Source organism: Macrobrachium rosenbergii, chromosome 41, assembly GCF_040412425.1.
Source record: "Macrobrachium rosenbergii isolate ZJJX-2024 chromosome 41, ASM4041242v1, whole genome shotgun sequence".
NCBI classification, from domain to species: domain Eukaryota; kingdom Metazoa; phylum Arthropoda; class Malacostraca; order Decapoda; family Palaemonidae; genus Macrobrachium; species Macrobrachium rosenbergii.
The window spans coordinates 82,418,183-82,443,106 of NC_089781.1; the positions used below are offsets into that span (position 1 = coordinate 82,418,183).

The window sequence follows — 24,924 nt, forward strand, 5'->3', positions numbered from 1 at the left end:
CTGTTTCATGTGACCCATCATTTATGTTCAATACTCTTACATGTGACCCCTCATTTATGTCTAATACTCTTACATGTGACCCCTCATTTAGCCAATGTCCAATACTCTTACATGTGACCCCTCATTCATGTCCAATACTCTTACATGTGACCCGTCATTTATGTCCAACACTCTTACATGTGACCCATCATTTATGTCCAACACTTACATGTGACCCATCATTTATGTCAAATACTCTTACATGTGACCCATTACTTATGTCCAATACTCTTACATGTGACCCGTCAATTATGTCCAACACTCTTACATGTGACACATCATTTATGTCCAATACTCTTACATGTGACCCTCACTTATGTCCAATACTCTTACATGTGACAAATCATTTATGTCCAATACTCTTACATGTGACCCGTCATTTATGTCCAACACTCTTACATGTGACCCATCATTTATGTCCAACACTCTTACATGTGACCCATCATTTATGTCAAATACTCTTACATGTGACCCATTACTTATGTCCAATACTCTTACATGTGACCCATCATTTATGTCCAATACTCTTGCATGTGACCCATCATTTATGTCCAACACTCTTACATGTGACCCATGATAGACATTCATTTCTCGCTATAATGTGGTTCGGATTCCACAATAAGCTGTAGGTCCCGTTGCTACGTAACCAATTGGTTCTTAGCCACGTAAAATAAGTCTAATCCTTCGGGCCAGCCCTAGGAGAGCTGTTAATCAGCTCAGTGGTCTGGTAAAACTAAGGTATACTTAACTTTTTTTACTTATGTCCAATACTCTTACATGTGACCCATCATTTATGTCCAATACTCTTGCATGTGACCCATTACTTATGTCCAACACTCTTACATGTGAATTATCATTTATGTCCAATACTCACGGATGTGACCTATCCCTATTAAAGTCTAGTAAATAATGTGCGGAATGATATAGATTTTCTCTCACATTATAGTAGCATCTCTAGATAAACGTTATATTTACAAAATCTACGGTGGAAGACAAAAATACACAGATTCTTTTCGGAATTTTTAAATTATAGCATAAACTAGAAACATACACAGAAACAAAACGTGATAAGAAATCAAATATCTCATAAAAAAACATCGCCAGACCTGGACCAATTTCCCAGAGCAAACGCGTGAAATGACCAGACTAGACAAGACCCTAAAGCAGCTATCACAGCAGCACACGTTTTCTGGCATCTTTCCGCCAATATTGGCAACAACACAGAAGTTTCTTGCTTGTGCTCATGCGACACCCACTCAAATAACGCGCACACCTTCTGTTTTACGTTTACGGTTTAAATTGTGAAAACTGCGAAGTCTGACGCAAGATATTAAAATACGACAAATTTTAAATGTAATCTGCTTTTTTCATAACCATAGGTCTTTACATAGGAACTACCTCAGCTTGCTGACCGGTGGTTTGTATTCGTGTAATAACAAATGTACATTACACGGTCTTCAGATATTGTTAAGGAGGGGTCCAATATTTTCGAGGAATACGCCAAAAGCTTTCATTTAAACAATTCTTAATAACTAACGGTTTCCAATATGAAGGGTAGTCTCTTGGCGAAATACTTCTGAAGCCAATCTCTTAAAGAACCGCTTGTGTACTTATTTTCCTTGAGAATCACATATAAATGATATTCTCTTGAAGAACTATATATGAGGGCTCTTCCCAATAAGAAACAAGCTGATCTTTTGAAGAACAATCTGTAAAGCCACTGTCTTAGAAAACAAAGCACAGGACAGTTATTTATTGATTTTCAAAACATTCTATGAACCCATTTCCTTTGGAAGATCATTGTGAAGTCCTCCTTTTGTCAAGTAAATAACATAAGAAGGGTTTTACTTATTTTCAAAACAATCTATGAATCTATTTTCTTTGGAGAATCAATGTGAGTCTTCCTTTGTCAAACAAACTTGACAAAAGCTATTCTCTAAGCGAGCCAACAATGAAACGGTTCTCTTGGAGAAACGTATACGAAACTTTTCTCTCGAGAATCACGTGATAAGGTTATTGTCTTCAAAAACCATCTGCTAAATTGATCTCTTGAAGGGCAGCCTGTAAAGGATTTCGCTTGAAGAAGCATTCGCATAATATGTCTGTGTTTTTTCTGGAACAGGAATTCACTTTCTTGCCATTCATTTTTATTCATTTTTTAAGCATTCAACGTCCAAACACGTTTATGCATGCGTATGTATGTAATAGAAAAAGTTTATTAATTACATATACATACATACATACACAAACACGCACATATATACTGTATATGCATACTGTATATATATACACATACATATTTTCTGAACCCAATTCCTATTAAGGAAAACGTGTTAATGATGAAATTTTCATATAATTTGTTCTTACCTATAAATCTAAGGGACATAGGCAATATAACTCTACTTAGATGAATACACAGTTCAGTATTAAGAGAATTGAGCACTGAAGTCTGAGACAGTTGCTGTCCGTGGTTCGAGTCCGCCAGGTGACTATCACTCATCGATTATAATTCCCCTTCGATATTACTTCCGAGGCCAAGCGAACTGAATGTTAAATGACATTTGTAGCTTAGAGTTTGTGGCAGGAAAAAAGTCAAGGCGATGTGATATATACTGTATACACACACACACACGCGTGTGTGCGTGTGTGTGTGTGTGTTTGTAAAAACCCAAATGACGTCTTCATTTCTTCATATTTTCTGGATACGCTTGTCGCTACCAAGCCTAAGATCCTTATGAAAATCAAACGAAGAAATTTTGACGCCCGTGGGAGGATTCGAACCCGCCCCCAGTACATCAGAAAGAGGGAAGGGTACAGACGCGAATCCTGCCACGGGCAGCAGAATTTTTTTTTTATTTGGATCTCAGGCTTTGTAGTGACAAAGCGTATCCAAAGAATGTTACGAAATAAAGAAATTAAGAGGTTATTGTAGTTTTTACAAATGCACAAGTATCAGGTAAAAACAACCAGCAGGTTCTTTTACACATACACACACACACACACACACACACACATATATATATATATATATATATATATATATATATATATATATATATATATATATATATATATATATATATATATATATATATATATATATATATATATATATATATATATATATATGTCTGTGTGAATGTGCACGCACTTGAAGATGCCTTCCAAAAGCAAAATATCCAAAGCGCTGGCGTGTCTTACATTCCCTTCACTTATGATTTACCCGAAATTCGGGGCAATCGCTGCAAATCAGCAGTTCGTTACGGAAATTATCGCTGTTATTTACCTGGAATGAGCTTTTGAACATTTTCGATCAGGAAACAATTCATTTGAAATGAGACGCGTAATGGTTCTGGGCGAATGGACGCATACCTCCACTTCCATAACGACTGATGGATGGTCAAAATAATCAACTCCGCTTTATGGATTTTCCTTGGGAAAGGCTTCCGTAATCACCCTTTATCCGAAATTAACACCAGGTGGAACGGGGAATATATGGAAATTATACATTAATTGAAATTATGCAATAATGTCATATCAGCAATAATTGGGCACATTTCATCGACATTACCTTTTTTTTGTTTTTGTTTATAATTCAATAACGCCCTGAAAAAATACCACACTAGCAGCATAAGAGATTTAATATTCTACCCATAAAAGGACGCTGCCCCAGTTTTCAGCACATTTCAGTTATAATCGAGTCACTTGCATGGTACTCATTTCTGGAGGTGAGGCCTTTGTAAATTGCTCTACACTCCTGTCCGCTTTTTCACTTAAGAATGGAAAAATGTAAAGATTATGATATGAGAGAAATTATTTCTTTAGTATATTCTTTTTATTCCTCTTCCAAAAAATCTTGGTTTTTCAAATATTTTACATGCGTGAAAAAGAAAAACAGGCCAACCAAGCATTTTTTTCAATCAAATCTACGCTGATTTTGATTACAAGGAAATTTCCTTGGGCGTACAACGGAAAATTTTATGTCATCGTAACTTTGAGGTTTATGAGAGAAAAATGCTACGCATTCAAAATATTGATCAAGTCTTGAAACATTACGCTTGCAATCAAATACAGAGTACATGAGTCTTGATGCCTGAGGACGTGCCCTACTGGGACAAATAAAACATCCGTAGCTTTGGTTTTAACAAAAGAAGAAAATAACCAGTTGTAATGTTAGGACTTAATTAGCAAATCGCATTGTTCTCTAAGACGTACTGAGTCGTCTACCATGAGGCCAAAACTGTTAACTACCCTACAAAATCAGGAAGCAGACAAAATTCATGTCTTGATGTCAAAAATCTTAATTAGAATACTCCAGTTTTGTTGTTCTAGTTAATACTGCGAATTATTTAACACGCAACAGGTAAACAGTAATTATACATCTTCAGGCATAATACGGCTTATCCTCAGTTATAATGAAAATAATAAAACGGTGTTAACAAGTTAATATTTCACTGATGATTACGGAACTATTAAACTCCACTTAAACTTCTCACGTTAAGGGTACAAGTAGGCCGGAACCCTTAATTAGGTAAGTTTACTGGGCTAGTTTCCTAATTACACCTCCCAAATTAAACTGCAGTTTTGAATATTTGTAGTGTTTCCCTCAAGGAAATGTAAATTATAAAAACCATTCCGTAAGTAATGCGTCTTTACGAGATGTCTCTGTGCAACAGATTGCAGAAGTAACACGGAGAATGGGAAGCACTTGGCTGCTATTTATTTATAAGTAGGTGAACAAGCAAATTCGAAATTATATCTCCAGTTCATTTTCATATTATACAAATGCTTCCGGAGTACTCCCATCGTCAGCTCTGTTAACATCACAAAATTACAATCTCAGTTCACATTACGTTTCTGTAGATCTTAGATTCTGAATGGTTTCAAAATATTTTTTGCCGTGAGTTTCATCGCTAAACAGTGATCTTTACGTTCTTAATAGCCTCGCAACTTTTGATAAGAGTGAACGAGTAAGGCTCACTTAACAGTGAAGTGCAGTAATAAGTATCATGCGGATAAAGAACTGACTACCTATTACTAGAGGCAATTTAACTTATCTAAACATAATTTACGTCTTTAAAGCTGTAAACGAAGCAGCTGTAATGATGGAATAAAATAAAAATGTTTATCTCTCATTTAAGAACGTCTATCGTATAGGTTAATAATAGAAAACAAAAATTATTGCAAAACCATCTACTATGCGCACACACATATGGATGCAAAAAGAGCACACTATAATACATATATATATATATATATATATATATATATATATATATATATATATATATATATATATATATATATTTGTAATAACTGCAATTACCTCTTACGCATGTATCTGGTAAAAGTTAAGTTAAGTATATCTTAGTTTAACCAGACCACTGAGCTGATTAACAGCTCTCCTAGGGCTGGCCCGAAGGATTAGATGACCAGTATTCTACATACATACATACATACATACTGTATATATATATTTAAATTATATATATATAGAAGAATAATGTTGTTTCATTGATGTCTGCGGGAAGAATGCAAACTCTAATAGTTTATGTGAATTCATTTAATAATAAATACTCAGGACAACAACTGCTTTGCCCTTCCTGTAGTTCTTTTGGAGAGTAATGTGACATAAGTTTACGAGACATTAGTTTTCAGATTTGAGAGTGAATAAGTAACAAATCTAAGCCTTTGCCTATGATTAGTGGATGGGTCTAGTCGACGATCAGCTATTTTAGATTTACAAGTCTCTCTCTCTCTCTCTCTCTCTCTCTCTCTCTCTCTCTCTCTCTCTCTCTCTCTCTCTCTCTCTCTCTCTCGGATTGGAGGCTATACCTGCTGATCCAGTGTTATAGTTTATTCCTTACTCCTTTTATGATGACATTTACTTCATCTATCATTCTTCTCTTTTTCCGTCGTAGTTCGATGAGATTTTGACAGGGTGATAACAGCCGCCAAAGACGAATATTAAGTCAAGAAAATGTCAACAATTTTGAAGAATAATAAATAATACCATCGGAAAAAAACAGCTATGTCCTCCGAACCAAAGCACAAAGGCCGAGAGAGAGAGAGAGAGAGAGAGAACTCTGTGAACCCGGAATAGTGGATCATCGAGCTGACCTAAACACCAATCTGAAACCGAGTTTTAGGTTGACTACCTTTTCGCTTACAAATTGTAATAGAACTAAACTTTTATTTATCTTTGTCCAGTACCTAATGGACTATGCTATAGAAGCGCTCATCATGAATAGTAAATTCAATAATGTAATTGTGTAAATGAGTTATAGTTAATTCATGCATATTAAATAAGAACGCTGGATTAAGTGAAAGTGAAAACAATTTAATTTATTTTGAATCATTATTCGACATAAAATTTTGTTTTCCAATTCTTGTAACCTTTGAACAAAACTTTTAAAATGTGAAAACAAGAGATCTTTTAACCATTTCCCATTAATATGATTTATTACCACCAAACTGTAAGGAGTTTATCTTAAAAAAAATTAAATAAATAAATAAAATAACAATACCGTTCAAAGGTCCCTTTTAAAAACATCGAGAACGGAAACAGGTGTAGCGGAAAAAATCGCTATAAGGATTGGGCACAAGTGGTTTTTGGAAAGTCCACTTCTATGCAGGTAATGTTATTTTTAAAGTCATCGTCCTCCTGATTTCACTCATAGTTCCCAGTGCGAAAATCATTAAATTGAAATTTTACCCCTGAAAAGTGACGGCCTTGCAAGCTGTAGGGCAGTACATCAAATTTCCCCCGAGAAGCTGTCTGTGTGGACCACGTTGCATCTGGCTTGGTGGAACTGTTTGGGAGACAGACATACACACAACCTCTCTCTCAGATTTACATATGAGGCTAGTCTTGAAAAACATACATGTAAGCTACTGTAAAAACAAAGGAATACGTAAAGAGACTCAAAACGAAGGTCAGCTGAGTTAGCTTGAGACTACACATCCCTCACCGACATCCACCCATCCAGGAGTCCAACACATCCCATAGTCAACCCACAAACGGATTTCTAGGCACACATCCACTGATTCACAGTCTATGGTCAGAGGACCTCAAGGTATATAGACAGATGTCCCTTTTACCAACCTACAGAGAGAAGAAAGGACGGGATGAGACAGCAAGCATGAGTTATTTCAGTTACATAAATCACGCCTGTCCACCAACCAAAAATATACGATATTGTCACTTCCACTAAAAGACAGATGGAAATAATACAGAATTAAAGGCCAAACTCCTGATATTTACAATATACATACCAAACCTGTCTCTTACCCTACCGAGGGACAGTACATTCATTTCCCCCAATAGACGGACAGACGGAAGAAAGGACAGACTTTAGGTCAATTCCAATGATCAGCAAAATTATACAAGCAATATAAACACGGACGGAAGGACAGACTTGAGACGCCAAATCTAAGACAGCTCTATCATAAACACTCCGGGATGATAAGCTCTGGAGCAGAAACACCATGAATCACACAAAATAAACAATAGCAAAGCCGGGTACAAACTTAAACAAACTATGCGAATTTTTCCGGTTTCTCTCTCTCTCTCTCTCTCTCTCTTTTTTTATTCCGTGGTTGGCAGAGGATGGGGGAGGGGTTGACGCCAAAAATTTCCCCTTTTTCCTTCTATTTTTCCTCCTTTTTTATTATTTTTCATTTCGCTGATACAACTACTGCTGTTGTTGCTTTCATGCAATTGTGAATTTCCACCCTGTCTCTCATTTTCCCCCGACCGCCGCATAGCATCAGAAGAGCGACAAATTGTAATGGCTGCGGAATGAATGCGAGAGCAATAAAAACAAATTTAGGAGTCGTAATTATTAAAAAAATAATAATGGAAAAATAGATGACGGCGAAAATAAAATGTGACAGCCGCGTAAAAATGCGAGGATGCACTCGCGGGCAAGCGTGCACTGAAAAAAAGAAAAAATGAATATATAAACATGCGATGAAAAATGCATGCGGCTGATAGGCGACAAGGAACATCACTGCTGCATAAATGGAAAAGGGACGAAAAAACTGGGAATACAAAGGTCAAGAGGTATTAAGGAGTATTACAAATCTGCCTCAAGGTCAAAATATACTGAAACTGATTCTAAATACTTTAAAGGTCAGAATGTATTTATGCCTCTTCAAAATAGGCTTCAAAAGTCAATGTCGAGTGTTAAGAGGTACTGAAGCCTCTTTTTACACAGATATCAAATGTCAAAAGATCCCTTCTAAATAAGCCTTGAAGGTAAAAAATCCTTAAGCAAATTTACAAAAAGCCTCAAAGGTCAAATAGTATCTAGGCCTCTTTAAAACAAAGCTGGATACTCGAAAGTAATTTGAGCCTCATAATATTAATCCTTAAAGATTAAATGGTAATTAAGCCACTTTAAAATTAGACTCAAATTACTAAGTACGCAAGCCTCTTCTAATTAAGCTGAAGAATAGTACGAACAATCAAAAGCCACCGCAAGGACGAAAAAGACAGAAAGTTAGAAAAGTTTAATGAAAAAAACCATTAAATAAATACTTTAAATTAATACGATATATACTTTCAAGGTGGAAAAGAAGTTTAGGATGAAGGATGCAAAAGAGAAGACTATGAGGTAAACAATGAGTAATAATTAATGGAAAAAGAAGCGACTTAGTATAAAACAACATTGAGATGCATAATTCGCATAAATGCCCAAAAAATGAATTGGGAAAAAACAAAGACAAATTTAGGACGAAAAAAAGCATATGAAATGAGACTACTATACAATAGTTGATTAGACAAATCTCATTTTAAACGTACAATTTATATAAATTACGAACAAAAATTAAAGCAAAACAAAAAAAAAAAGTTTAGGACGAAGGGTATAAAATTAATAAATAATGAGAAAAAATGTCGAACTTATTTTAACTGCTCAGTAAATGAAAAGTATAATCCACTACCTTTCATTATCGCGGATAATTTAATTACCCAGTTAATCAACGGTACTAAAAAACACACTCCGCTGACCCATTCACTGGGTACATCAGAGTCACCGGAAGTTTTGCGTGAACGTTTTCATTCAAAAACCAAAAAAAAAAAAAAAAAAAAAAAAAAATCTACCGCTGGCGGTAGAGTGACGTGCGAATACTATTGGATGTTCAATTTCAAAAGTATATATTCGAGTGTAAGAGAGCATGAATGAATAAAAGACCCGGTCAGATTTGTATCTCTTCTTTTTTTTTTTTTTTTTTTTGAGCTTCACGCGAACTCCGTCAAGGGCAAACGGTTGCAAAAAAAAAAAAAAAAAAGAAAAAGAAAATTACATATTTACGCCGACGCTATTTGGATTTTGAACTGAAAAATCTCGATAAAAAAATAATGGTAAAACATTCAGTGTGACTCAGCTTTTGTCAGTGTCACGGCTCCTTTTTTTTTCTTCTTTCATCATCAAGGAGCGATGTAAAAAACTTGCCGTAGATGTATTTGGTGACCGACTGATGCGTTGCGAGTTATGGTAAATAAATGAATGGACAAATATACGGCCAAAAGTTTTTGATGGATACACAAAAATCGCGCAGCCACATGTCCGTCTATGTGCGAATTAACACGTGCTTGTGAGGTGACCAGGATGATTATATATATATATATATATATATATATATATATATATATATATATATATATATATATATATATATATATATATATATATATATATATATATATATATATATATATATATATATATATATATGTGTGTGTGTGTGTGTGTGTGTGTCACCTATATATATATATATATATATATATATATATATATATATATATATATATATATATATATATATATATATATATGTGTGTGTATGTATATACATATATACAAACTTGTTTTCACGATACATGTTTTTTCCTTAATAAAACCCGTGGTGTTTGAAGCGTAGAGACTTCTGGTTCTCAGCAAGTCCTTAGGAATGTGGTTGCTGGAGCTATGCCTTTTTCTTAATCGCTGTTGACGCCGGTATTTATTTACAGGTGGCTGACTAGTCGGCGGCACACCCGCCACAAACCATAAACTTTGTGTTCGGATAACATAAGAAGGTATGTTAATATATACATGTATAGGGCTTAATATATTTCACAGACTCCCAATCTATAGGCAAGCTTCTGGGGTGAGGTTGCTAACCCCATTTCCTTTTCTTAACCCCAGAAGACGGTGAGACCCATTTAAAGCTGGGTGAACTGGTGGGTGGTAGGACAGGCGCAATTCCACAACTCCTTTCTCGAGATTACGTTCGACTTACTGGTTTGTTTTGTCTCAGAAAACTTTCTACCATGCATGTGTCAACCACTTGACTTCTTTCTTTGTCGTCTGATATGTGTGGGTTTGGGACTGGGGTTGACACGTAGCTGATGAACCTTCTGTGCAGATCTGTGAAGAACCTAATGTGAAAGTTTTCTGCATATGGGGCTCATCCACGATTCAACAATTAAAGTATGAATGTCAAACTGAAGGTTGTAATTTTTTTCTCTGGTGCCATCTATTGTTAAGGAAAAGAGCTTAATGGTAAAAACATAACCACAGGGAAATCCTACCAATACTCTAATTCCGCTTCTATTACTTCATATCATATCTAACTTTTGCAATACCTTCATTGCATATTAATCTAAAACTGAGCAAAAGAGCTATAATCTTACTTAAAGAGAATAGCTCACATAAACAAGGTAATGAATGCATATACAAATACAAGCGCACGCAAATATATACATATATATATATATATATATATATATATATATATATATATATATATATATATATATGTATGTATATATGTATGTATGTACGTGTATATATATATATATATATATATATATATATATATATATATATATATATATATATATATATATATATATATATATATAAAGACAGCAGATGCACTAAACTAAGTACTAGCCTTATAATTACCTGCCAAGGCCAGCAGAGGAACAATGTTACCGAAAGCCACCTACTGAAACCGTCTCTCCTAATCAGCGAATCGAGGGCTGACACTCATTGATGACGTGAAGATCGTGGCCACTAGACTAAGAGGGTTGTAGTACTTGCAGAATATATCATATGAGAGGGATGAAGTTGCTATCCCTGCCTGCTCCCACACACATACCTACGGATAGATGTGACCAAGTCCAGTGTTTTTGTCACTCAGCCATGTACAAAAACTGCTATTCCTCGTTGGATGGCTTTAGATTAAGTTGGCTTCATGTAAGCACGGCCCTAGCCTCAGGGCAGCCCGTAGTAAGAACTATCGTGGAGCTCTGGGCTCAAAACAACCGAGGCGTGTGTTACTTCGGAGATAGGAAACTAGCGATGTCTGTATTAATACACTGAACTACTGATTTCTTTCCTGGATAATTTACACCCTGGATTCGTGAAAGTATAAAGCCCATTTGTTGTCATTAATCGACATTGCCCTAAATAAATATTTACAAGGACACGAGTTGAAAAAAAAGCTCTTCATCAGGATGTGGCCATGCTTTTCCTAATCTAGCAATTAGGCAGGTGCAAGACATGGAACTCAGACAAAGGCAATTGAAAGTAGACTAGACCATTCGTGAAACTTTTTCATTTCTGTTATTTTATTTGTATTGGGTAACAATTCACACCAATAAATACTCAGTGGAAGAAGGTCGCCTCAAAGACGTATGCATTTTATCTCTCTCTCTCTCTCTCTTCCTCTCTCTCTCTCTCTCTCTCTCTCTCTCTCTCTCTCTCTCTCTCTCTCTCTCTCTCTCTCTTCACTCACTTTATCTCTCTTCCTTCTCCTCTATTAGTACGCAGAATTCCCTTTCTCTTTTTGTGACTAAATTCATGACGTGCTTCTACTTTTTACTGCTCCAACAGTTTCCTAAACGCACCTTTTCTTTTCCTTTTTTCATTTTCGAGCCGCATTAAAACAAGAGATCAAATTCCACCGAGGGCTAATCTTCCTTCTTAGCTCAGTGGAAATGATCGTTCTGTTTTTCTTCTCCGCGACAAAAATCTATTTATTTTCTGTTATGTGCTCCCTATGTAGCGGTGTTTACCATTCATTATATATATGTTTGTTTGCAACGGCAACAAATAGTTGCAATAATAGTAAAGGGAAGGAGGGGGCGCTAAATTCTGATACAGGCCGAGCGTGGATGGGGATGTATGCTGTAGGAAGACCATTCCAAAATACATCCACAATACAGCAGCGCTGAACGAGAACCTCATCCCCCCTTTTCCCTTCTATACAACGGAGCGATATTTGCAAGCATCACAAGCCTCCGCTTTCATTCATGTGCATTTGCAGAGAAACTAGTCTCCATAATGAACGACTGGGCTAGTTCGGAAAAATCCCATGATTCAAAACGACATAAAATCGCACTGCTGGAGAGCTGCGTCTGAGGGACTCCTGCTCGCTCGCAGGGATTTGTTCCACATTTTATGGAGATCCATCCGCTGGGCGTTTGGTCGTAAAGGTTACTTTACTTCTAATTAAGATACACACGTCCATAGTAGAAGGAATGCGTTCGTGCGTGTGCATAGATACGAGAATTAACACGCAGGTTTACGTGTGTGTGTGCGTTATTTTTTCCCTCTTGTGATAAAACCACCTCTCATCATTGGGTGGCTCCAGAAGAGAACAGACATTGCACACAGTCCCATTCGCACTAAATTCATATGTATGTATATATATATGTATGTATGTATGTATGTATGTATATATATATATATATGTAAGTACCATATCGACTTTTTGAGCCAAATTGCACAAATTTCTCGTACTCTATATTATTTTCTTTGTGGCCTTCAAAACTTTTCCCTACAACACTGACCATAATTTCATTTTTCCAAGTAACAAAGTCAACTGACATTCTGACATCTTTTCACCACACTAAATTCTTTTCAGCGTGCTTGTCTGAACCATCTAGACATATTCCTATCTATCTTTTGCCAAAAGTACTGAAATTACCTTGTTTTGCAGCAGTTCTTCTCTAATGCTGATTCTGCTACCACAGATTTCCAAAACAAGCAATTTGAAAGCTTCCCAGAACACAGGAAATGTAAGTATCGTGTGCATATGCACATACTTTAATTTGTTAATGATTTACTCTTATCAACTAGCGTTGCACGAAAAGTATCTCTGAAGTTAGTCTAAATGATTAGAAGGTTTTCACCTGACCCATACTGGAGGGCTAACATCATCTCGTCCGCCATCGCTCGGTAGAAATAACGAATCTCCTCTATATCAACAAAAGGGCGTTGATGAATTAGATTATTACAGCATCATCATTAACTTCTTTTCTTTAGAGCATCAAAGGTATAATGATTTAATAATTGCTTTTGAAATAACACGGATAACGAGCCTTGGAGCTAAGCTTAAATATTAATTAGGTAATTCTATCTAGATTTGATTAAAGCTATTTCCGGCCACCTTTGGAAGTGAATGTCTACGATAATGACAATTATCCTTCATATTTAATTGGGCTCTAATTACTGGAGGAGATTAGCAGGCTATTAGACATGTAATTACCTCATTCGGTAATTAACATTCCCCTCATCACCACTGAATTACCAAATCATTATCTTGCCACCTGATTTCCACACAAGGACGGACAGACAGACAGACAGACAGAGAAAGACACAGACAGAGAGACGGGCGGACGCTCTTTCATACTCCTGCACAAAGGCCCCTAATGAGGTGTTCGGGTATCAATAACATCATTATACGAAATCATTATAAACAAAGCCAAAGACCATCTGCTGATGCAACTGATGTTGCAGAGCAGATGCTCTTACTACCGTGCAACGTCCTCGCGTTCGTCGCCGTCCTCATCATTATCAACAAAGTGATCATCATTATCGCCATCATTATCATCACCGCCGCCATCAAAGCGGCTCGTCTCTTGCTACGGGTTGTCGCCACTGCCCTGTTCTCTCTCTTTCTTTATCTTCCATTAATTTATTATCTTCTTATGTATCCGTGTTTTTGAGGATTTTCATCTACTTTTTATTTAATTTTAAATCTACTAGCTTATTTCTATAATTATTTGATCTCTAACACTTATTTTTTACGAGTTTTACTAGAGGCAACTTTAAAAATTCTTAAAGTGGAAGTTTTTAATTAAATAATAAACCAAACAAGTTTTTTATTGCATACTTAATCGGTTTAAAACGTAATTTTTTTAAAGTTTAGTTTTAATAACATTTCATAGCTGAACGAATTTGTAGTGCAACTGTACTGAAAAAGCAGTATTAGCCCCCTTTTAAATAATATCTTCACATCATCAATGGATCCTGTCTAAATGCTTTCCTTTCCTTTCAATGTATTGTGTTCCATCTTTTACTAATTTTTATTCTTACGTGCTGGGAGTGGCAATGGGTCACAATGAGGCACTTAAAACTATAAGAATGAGGGACTGGTTCACTGTACCTAACCCCTGAAATGATCTTTGCCATTTTCTGTAATCACCCTAACACAATTACAATTGGGTTTTCACCAATTTGTAGCGTTGAACTCCTATTTAGCTTCTTCTGTGATATCATTTATTACGGATCAATTTTATTTCGAAAATTTTTACATTTTCTTCCATTCTCTATTTTGCGTTTCTGTTATGAATCAAGTTGCCTAATTTCACTTAAGTAACTGCATCCTTACGCAAGAAACTAAATTTTTTTTACAGGACTAGACTTGCTTTAGCATTGCTTATCTCAGTATCTATAAAGAGATAAAAAATATATATATAAAAGTCTGGCTCTCTTACAGCAAATGCCACAGACCTTCCTGGATCGGATGTGCCAAAATCTTTCTCGTCGATTCCTCAAATTATACTGAGTCCATCTCTCACAGAATGAATTCCAATAATCGGTTCCTTAAGAAGCTTCCTTATATATCAAAACTGTCAAAAATTCTAAGCATAAAGGTCAGTCCAGCGCGAAATAAACCATACATTTCATGTCATTAAGGCAAGACATTTTAACCCGACACGTGTTGAACCGTCTCCGGCTAATGAGTTCTGAGATTTAATTTACCTGCGAGTCCAAATGATCAGTTTTGTTAATCTTTCTTTCGATGCTTTTTATCTTATGCAACTCCCATCAAACATCAGGCAATCAGGAATGACACATTTATCTTGTTTTCTTCCGTCCCTGCCAATCGCGAGAGAGAGAGAGAGAGAGAGAGAGAGAGAGAGAGAGAGAGAGAGAGAGAGAGAGAGAGAGAGAGAGAGAGAGATGGAAAAAGTCGAAAACATAAGAGAATCTTGAACATGCAATTAACGAACTCTTAATGAGAAATGCGAGTTTTAATCGCGGCGCTTATTAACGTTCGCTACCAGGAGCATGGGAAAGGCAATGAATATAAGGAAGTGCGTAAGAAGCTTGAGTCTCATATATTAATTAGGGAAAAGATGGGCGGAGTAAGGATTAATTAATATTTTGTAAACTTCACCTCACTGCGTGCGTGTATATAAACGTGTGTATATATATATATATATATATATATATATATATATATATATATATATATATATATATATATATATATACACACACACATACATATAAGGTGGTATGGTTTCAAAAGGCGTTATCCTTCCAATTCTCACCCATTATTCCAGGATGAGGTTGTAAGAGCCATGTCCTTCCCTACCCTTCATGCTACCCACTAAATTCGACTAACTACGAGATACCCATGTACATGTATGTATGTATGTATGTATGTGTATATATATATATATATATATATATATATATATATATATATTATATATATAGATATATATATTATATATATAATCTACATGTCTGTGGATATAAATACATAGCTTGGACATACATATGCACCTGAGACGGTGGATGGGCGAAACAGAGAAGGAAGACAAATGCCAAAAATTCTTCAAGTGTAAACAACCATAAGATAAATGAAACTATCAAGTCTGAGATAATTTATGTGTAAGGAGGGGGAGAGAGAGAGAGAGAGAGAGAGAGAGAGAGAGAGAGAGAGAGAGAGAGAGAGAGAGAGAGAGAGAGAGATGATGAAACGTCTTAAATGTTGACATTATGTCAATTGTAATTATGCAATTACAATCAAGTATCTCGGAAGGGGAGAGATTTTCCCTTCTTTATTTGTTCTCGAACTTTCTCATTTTCAATTTGTATATCTCAGACGGTCAAAGATATTAATAATTAATTCTTCATTGTTATTAAACATTCATGCACTTTAATGATATTCACCCGCACTTGGATTAGTACGATAAAAAAAATTGATACGTGCATTTTCTAACGCCCTTCAAGAAGGGAAAACATTGCAAGCAGAAATGTTTTCATAAATTCATTTAAAGAATTGCTAAAGTCAATTAACGTTTGCTTACTTCGCGCAAATTTATTGGGGGTGTCATGATAGAAAGGGAAAAAAAGAGGAGGAAAATTAAGGAAAAGCAGAGTGGCAGAATTTAACGCTGTAATTTTCCCAGGCAAAGCGAAGACTCCAACGCAAAACGTCTCTGCTTCTGTCAAAAGAAAACACGACGTGATAAATAACCAGCTCAAATGACTTTCCCTCAGCTACTAAGTGGAACATCAGCTATATATTATTTGATTAATATGATTTTACCAAATTGAAATGGAAGGGTTAGACTGACTCGGGAAGAGGGAGAGATAATCAATCAAATTAATGTCATGGTTAGTGATGAAGAAAGTTCTCTCTCTCTCTCTCTCTCTCTCTCTCTCTCTCTCTCTCTCTCTCTCTCTCTCTCTCTCTCTTTTCTTTCCCTTTACATCTAGTGCGATCTTTTTCTCGCTCGTTTATATGTGTGTCATTTCATGTGTAGGCTACAGTATAGACCAGGAGTTCTTTATGAACTTCTGAAAGCGATTAAATTTGTGTCCATCTGTCTAAACAGCTATAATTTGTATGTATACAAAATTATCGCTTAATCTGGTATAATGATGACAATTTTCCTCTCTATCTCAATTAGTGTTTTATCTCTATCTCCCTCCCTCACCTCATCCTCTTTTGTCTTCACTCTCTTCCTATCTATATGGCGTTATCTCCCACTAAACCGCGTCTCTCACCCTCTCTGACTCATCAAAAGAAAGTGGTATCTTCTCACCCTGTGGTGACTCGCTAATAATCAGTCGCTGATTGTGAAGGATACATAAATATCAATTCACCGCTTCTCTGACCTCTCCTGACCGACTCTCGCTTCTCAAAAGTCCTGCCTCAGTGGCGTTAGGGTTCATGTAAAGATCCCTTAGTTTAAATTATCTTTCATGTATAGATATACATATACACATAAAATACACACAAACGTATATATGTAATATATGCATCAACCAGGAGAAAGGTGAAGAGAAATGACATAAACCAAGTGCTTTCATTTTTTCTACACCTCATCAGCGTTCAGGCACTTCCACCTGAACCTTGATGAAGTGTAGAAATACATGAAAGCGCTTGGTTCAAGTAATTTCTCTTCACCTTTCTCCTGGTTGATGCATATATGATCATTACACATCTTCAGTGATTTGTTGCAATATATATTTATAGTTAAACACACACACAACACACACACACACACACACACACACATATATATATATATATATATATATATATATATATATATATATATATATATATATTACGTGATTTCCCGACGAAGTTAAAGAATCTAAAAATCTACAAAACTTCGAGACTCTATTTATTAAAGTATCAGACGAGTCCATTTAGGTCAAATCTCATTTATACTATGGGCTGCAGGGAGAGAGATGAAGAGAAACATGAATTAATTTTGATGTATGAAAGAGAAGGATTAAACTTACAAAGTCTGAGAGAGAGAGAGAGAGAGAGAGAGAGAGAGAGAGAGAGAGAGAGAGAGAGAGAAGGAACAACAAAAACAGCGCAAAAATACGTTACAAACATTCCTACAATTTCAAAACTACAGCTACATGTGCATTCGTCTAGACAACAGCCCAACTAACACAATGCAACTATACTCTAAAATGTTATGAATAGTTTAATATGGCAATTATACGTTGTCTCTATCGTAATGGTAATACACAGACCTAAGAATATCTTATCACAACTTAAAAAACGTCGTATATAACCAAAAAATCCAAGCAAAAAAGGACTTCTGCGCCCATCATCGTTTCAGTAAGAAAATATATCCAAATGAAGAGTATGAATGAAAAAATATCTGTCAAATAAAGAACGGAAATAAAAAAAGTAAAAAAACGTAGCCTGAGTCTGAGATCACATGATCCGGATTAAATCCGGGTTGAATCGTTGAATTATGAAGATCACAGCTGATAGATACCAAAGCTTCATTTTTCCTTATGGAGCCGAGTTTTCACTTTGCGACTATTCTCGAAAGAAATTCCTGAATTTCAAAGTTCTTATATACACACACACACACACACACACACACACACACACACACACACACACACACACATATATATATATATATATATATATATATATATATATATATATATATATATATATATATATACTGTATTTTTCAGAAACTTGCCATTTACAACAACACACACAAACACTAAGTGATATATATATATATATATATATATATATATATATATATATATATATATATATATATATATATATATATATATATATATATATACAGTGTGCGTGTGTATTTGTATGTGAAAATAGCTAGTTTTTTGAATAGTCCAATTTTATTTTTCATCCATTTAAGAGCTACAAGTTATAGTTTTCAACAGTCAAGTTGTAAATTCTTGATTTACATTTAATGTTAAACTTATAAAAAGAAATGCTAATATAAACAATGTTCGATATTTGAATTACATTAAAATAATTCAACGGAAAATACCAAATTTCCTACCATCACTTCCATTGTATACTTGTTATTTTATAAATTTTTTTTATAAAGGACAGCTACTGCAATGTAAAAAAAAATAAACCAGCTTTTTCGCAGACTAACTTTACTTTTTCGAAAATATAGAATTACATGAATTTTCAATATAAGAAAATATGAACAGTCCGGTCCTGCATCCAAAATACATTGACATCATCCGTGAAAGTTCCGTACTTCCCTACTATTATCAGCTGATGTAATATTTATTTATCAGCTTCTGCTTATAAATGGCAAATACCACAACTGGGCCCCCCCCACACAAAATGATTTCGCTTTCTAACTTCAAACATCTATTTCATTTTACAGATGAAAATAAATGAAACTGAAATTGTACGAGAAAAAATTGAATAAACCATCCTATTCCTTACAAGTAGTATAACAAAATTATCATGGAAATACCTTCGAATTCAAAATATAACAAACAGTAAACACATAAAAAATGATTCCCTTCCCAAATTTACATCTTCATTTGAATTTAAAGAAGTTTTCCCAGTAAATAAAAGCCTTGTACTCTTATCCGTTTTGCTTGCAAGGCAGCGATAAACAAGCAATCAAAAAAATTCTAACGACATCACAGTGAGATTGATTTTATGTGTACGATGTTGTTCGTGTTGTTGTTGTTGTTGTTATTGTTGTTTATGCTTTTAACTGTCACGTGGGTCCTTTTTTGCCTACCGCGCGTTTTGTTTATTTGTTTCTGGATCAAGCTGTTTGCCATCTTCATCTGTTTGTTTACTTACGCTATTTGTCATCTGTACCTGATTATCTCCTTGGGCCGTTCGTCCTTTTTTTTCAGTTGCTTGTTTTCTTGTTATCATTTTCGTCTTGGTCTGTACGTTTCCTTACACTGTTTGTTAACTTCGTGCTTTTATTCAGGAACGCCTCATCAAAACTTTACTTTGCCGTCCATTTGACAAACTATTTCGGAGCATTCGACAAATAACATTTTCTAAGGTTTCGTTTAAATTTTCACTTGTAGCGAAAAACTCGAACTTAGTGCATAAGTATCATTCATGATGTTGAGTCAAAGTTGACTATTGCAAGTCTATCGATTGCAATAATAATGTGAATAAGAATAATGATGACATTGGACAGCTTAATAAATAAACAAAGAAGCAAGTACACAAACGCTCTCTCTCTACACACACACACACACACACACACACACACACACACACATATATATATATATATATTACATATATATATTATATAAATAAGAATATATATATTATATATATACATATATATATTATATATATATACATATATATACATATATATATATATATATATATATATATATATATATATATATATATATATATATATATATATATATATATATATATATGTATGTATGTATGTATGTATAATATTCATTAATTCCGACCAAACACGAAACAGGTTAAAACTCCCACTTCTTAATGTACCGCAGCATGACGGGAATTTGTAAAGCGTGAATGACAATTCAAAAATAAAAGAAAACGAGAACAAAATGTTTCAACGTGTTATTCACTTGTAAATAACCATGAAAAATACTTTTTCGCTCTTTCGCTCGCTCCGGGGTTCCTACGATTTGCTAGTAAGTGTAACTGTATACTAGTCGCCATGAAAATTAAATTTGACTTTTACATTCGTTTTTAGGCCCATTCTCCTTACGAACAGAACTTAAATGTTCTTTTTCATTCTGTAAAAGAATTTTATATATATATATATATATATATATATATATATATATATATATATATATATATATATATATATATATATATATATATATATATATATATAGAGTTAGACTTTGACATTCGCTTTTGGGTCATTCCCTTTACGAACGGAACTTAGTGTTCTCTTTTATCCTGTAAAAGAATGATTATTTTATATATATATATATATATATATATATATATATATATATATATATATATATATATATATATATATATATATCAGTAATTTCTAATCCAAACACATATGTTAGACTTAAGGAAGCACGAAGAGTAATTATTGGTAGACAGTTTTTCGGAGTCTTTACAACCAATGTGATGTGTTCTTTAGTTGTTTAAACATATTTAACATATACAAGATAAGAGCTATCTTAGGGGATATTATGAAAAATATCTTGAGAGTACTAAAGCTAAACATTTTTTTAGTGATTCAAAGATGAATATCTTAAAAAAAAAAATATTTCCAAGCGACCTATGATGGCTGTAATTCAAAGATGAATATCTTAAAGAATATCTAAAAAAAAACAGATTTCCAAGCAATCTATGATGACTGTAATTCAAAGATGAATATCTAAGAAATAAAAATATTTCTAGGCGATCTATGATGACTGTAATTCAAAGATGAATATCTTAAAAAAAATATTTCCAAGCGATCTATTTTGACTGTAATTCAAAGATGAATATCTTAAAAAAAAAGATTTCCAAGCGATCTATGATGACTGTAATTCAAAGATGAATATCTTAAAAAAAAGATTTCCAAGCGATTTATGATGATTGTAATTCATGGATGAATATCTTAAAAAAAAAATTTCCAAGCGATCTATGATGACTGTAATTCAAAGATGAATATCTTAAAAAAAATATTTCCAAGCGATCTATTTTGACTGTAATTCAAAGATGAATATCTTAAAAAAAAAAAATTTCCAAGCGATCTATGATGACTGTAATTCAAAGATGAATATCTTAAAAAAAAAATTTCCATGCGACCTATGATGACTATCTAAATAACCAAAGGGCCATTACCTTGACAGCCACATTGTCTTTACTAATAAAGACAATGTTTTAACAGCCAAAATATAAAATTTTTAAACTATTCAAATCCAAGTATTTTAACTAGGTATAAAGCTACTGGCTCTTGAATTTAAGTGAACATAAATACGCGAATGACCTAGAGACAGTTTACTCAGATATGAAAAAAATTAATATCTGAACACCATAAAACAAAATAAAAATGAAATCCAAAATTTTTATTCTTCCGTAACTCATTGAAAAAATGTCATGAATTTACAAGAAGAAATCTCACCCAAAACACACAGAGAGGGATGAAAATTAAAAAAGGTATACACACATTAACAAACAACCGTGAAATAAGACGAGGTAATGTTACCTAAAGCAAATAGGAGAAAATGTGATAAAAAAATGAGCAAATATCAAGAAGACGGCATGAATTAAAATGAATTATTACGAATGACACAATCTGGAAAAGAAAATAAAAAAGGAAAACACACATTAACACAATACCGTGAAATAGGGAGAGGTAAAGCATAGAAAGGATAGTGTAATAAAAATAATGAGTAAATATCAACAAGATGCCATGAACTAAGATGAATTATTAAGCACAACACAAACAGGAAAAGAAGTTAAAAAGGAACGCACATATCAACTGCTGCGGAGGAGCGCGCCGCGTAAAAACTCATCTTCCAAAACGAGTGTGTGTGTGCTACGGATGTTGTTTAGTTACCGGTGGGGAGCGATAGGCTCAATAGATGGCGCTTGAAGCTTCAATCCCAGTCATGCACAACATGGTATTCCCTCTCTTCCCCCCCGACCCCTCTCTCTCTCTCTCTCTCTCTCCTTCGTTCTTTCCTTTTTAAAGTCGCTCCTCGCGCCGAGACCGGCAGATTGATTGCATGATACCTAAAAACGAAAAAAAGTAAGCAAAATGTGGAATTTATTCTCGAGCGTACGAAAACCGCCGTCCTTCACAAGAGGATGCTTACGAAATGCATTCTGCAATCTGCCATGCAGTCCTGCTATGCACAGGGAGTTTAGGCGTTGTTCCGGCGCTCGGGAAACGTATACGTCCACAAAGCATCGAACTGGACGCTGCTCGGCTCTTTTCGTTCGTGCTAATCTTGCGGATGGTAATGATCAATAATGCTCTGTTTGTCTTGGCCACAAATTACTGTAAGAGTAGGTTGAATGGCTAGAGTTCTTATGGTATATAGACCATGTGTTTGTAAATCAAATAGCTACATACACAGACCTACAAGTAGAGAGAGAGAGAGAGAGAGAGAGAGAGAGAGAGAGAGAGAGAGAGAGAGAGAGAGAGAGAGAGAGAGAGAGCAGGAGAATAATTATAATTTACGCCAATACACACATAAAAATAGGAAATACAGAATGCAAGAAAAGCATGCATTCATGAACTCTAACTATTATAGCACACATTATACATTCATATATATACATATATATACACATATACACATTCATATATACATATATATAATGTATAATGATGCCGAGCTACAGAGCCACACAAAGTTACATACATGCACTTACTTCCGAATGCGGTGACTTTCCGGCCAAAGAACGAGAAAAACAATCACATTCAGGAACAAGCAATTTTTGCCTTTCCTGCTTGTGCCTTAACCTGTGGTAATTTTATTAGCGTACTTTTGCTGTTCCTGTTATTTTTCTCTGGCCCGTCGCGAACTCTTAAAAATACATATTCATTCATTCTCTGGTCCTGAATGCATCTGTTAGCAGTAAATACATCTCATTCCCTGTCTACTGCATATCTTTGAATGTATATACCGGTAAGCATACTTGATGTAAGCTTGAACGTCTGCGTAGTAAATGTGGCGTAAGGAGAATGGAAAGGTCAGAAATGTGGAGATATGTAGACGCAGTGAATCAAGATTGATATAGGTGAAAGGATGGATCAGAATGTTATGAGACGCCGGTTATATGGAAAATTATGGAAAATATGGGGTACGGAAGGCTGGTTAAAAAATGTATAATTCGAAAAGTGTACAATTAGGAAAGAGGAGGAAATGAAAACATAGCAAGGGGTAAATAAGGGCGTGAATGAGTTACAGGAAGGGAACGGCGACAGTACGTGAAAGACTGTCTGAGGGTTCAATGTGCTCCTAATGAACCTTCTGTGCAGGCGTATGAAGAGGCAAATTGAGAAAGATGTTTTCTGTATAAGTGGTTCATCCAGTATTCAGTAAATGAACTGCGAATGTGGCAGTGATCGTAGTAATGTTTGCTGTGAAAACCATATATATATATATATATATATATATATATATATATATATATATATATATATATATACAGCATGTGTGTGTATATGTGTGTGTGTGTATAACTGAATTACGAAAATGTGGACGGGATGATTATATAAATAAAGACAAAATCCACGAAGGAAAGCAGCACTCCATTGTTTCTCTTTCCTTCGTGGATTTTATCTTTATACATATTGTATATATATATATATATATATATATATATATATATATATATATATATATATATATATATATATATATATATATATATATATATATATATATATACCTTACCTTCAGGTAAAGAGAATACCTACAAGAAGTCCTCTCGGGACCTTTTAAAGAGAGACCAAGACATTTAAAGGAAAACGATGATATACAAAGTTATCCCAGAGTCCTTGAAGGAAGCCAAGTGTATTTCAAGAGATTCAGCCCAGGAAATTTAAAGGCTCCCAAGGTCAGCTGAAAGGCGGACGGGACATTTAACGGACAAATCTGTCTGCTCCAAACCGGACAAGTCTGGAATTTCCATGGAATTTCTGTCAAGAGTCTTTTTTCTTCTGCAACTGAATTATGCTTCCGTTATTTCAAGTTTTTATTTTTTCTCAACGAAAACATTGAAAAAATAAATTGTTCAAATATTCTGTACGACAATCCCACTGCCATGGTGAAAATGACATCTAATATTTTAGAAAATTCGATCATGGCTCGACGAATTTTCCATTGGTGATTCTCTTTTCATTCTAATGTTTTCGTGAAGTTCTTTCTTAGAAAATCTTAGAGGGCATGATAATCACAGACAGCCATGATAATTACAGTATATACTAATTGTTACAACGATAAGACCACCTCAAAAAAAATTTTTAAAAGTGGAAGGAACTTCTAAATCTTCACACCGTATTTATGTATGTATATATATATATATATATATATATATATATAT

The 24,924-nt window shown here is 34.5% G+C and overlaps 1 long non-coding RNA gene across 3 annotated transcripts in view; it reads right to left on the bottom strand.

Annotated features, from left to right (window-relative positions):
* The window catches only part of LOC136826935 (uncharacterized), a 334,539-nt gene that overhangs the window by 187,246 nt on the left and 122,369 nt on the right, over positions 1–24,924 (bottom strand). The gene's annotated exons all lie outside the window — the stretch shown is intronic.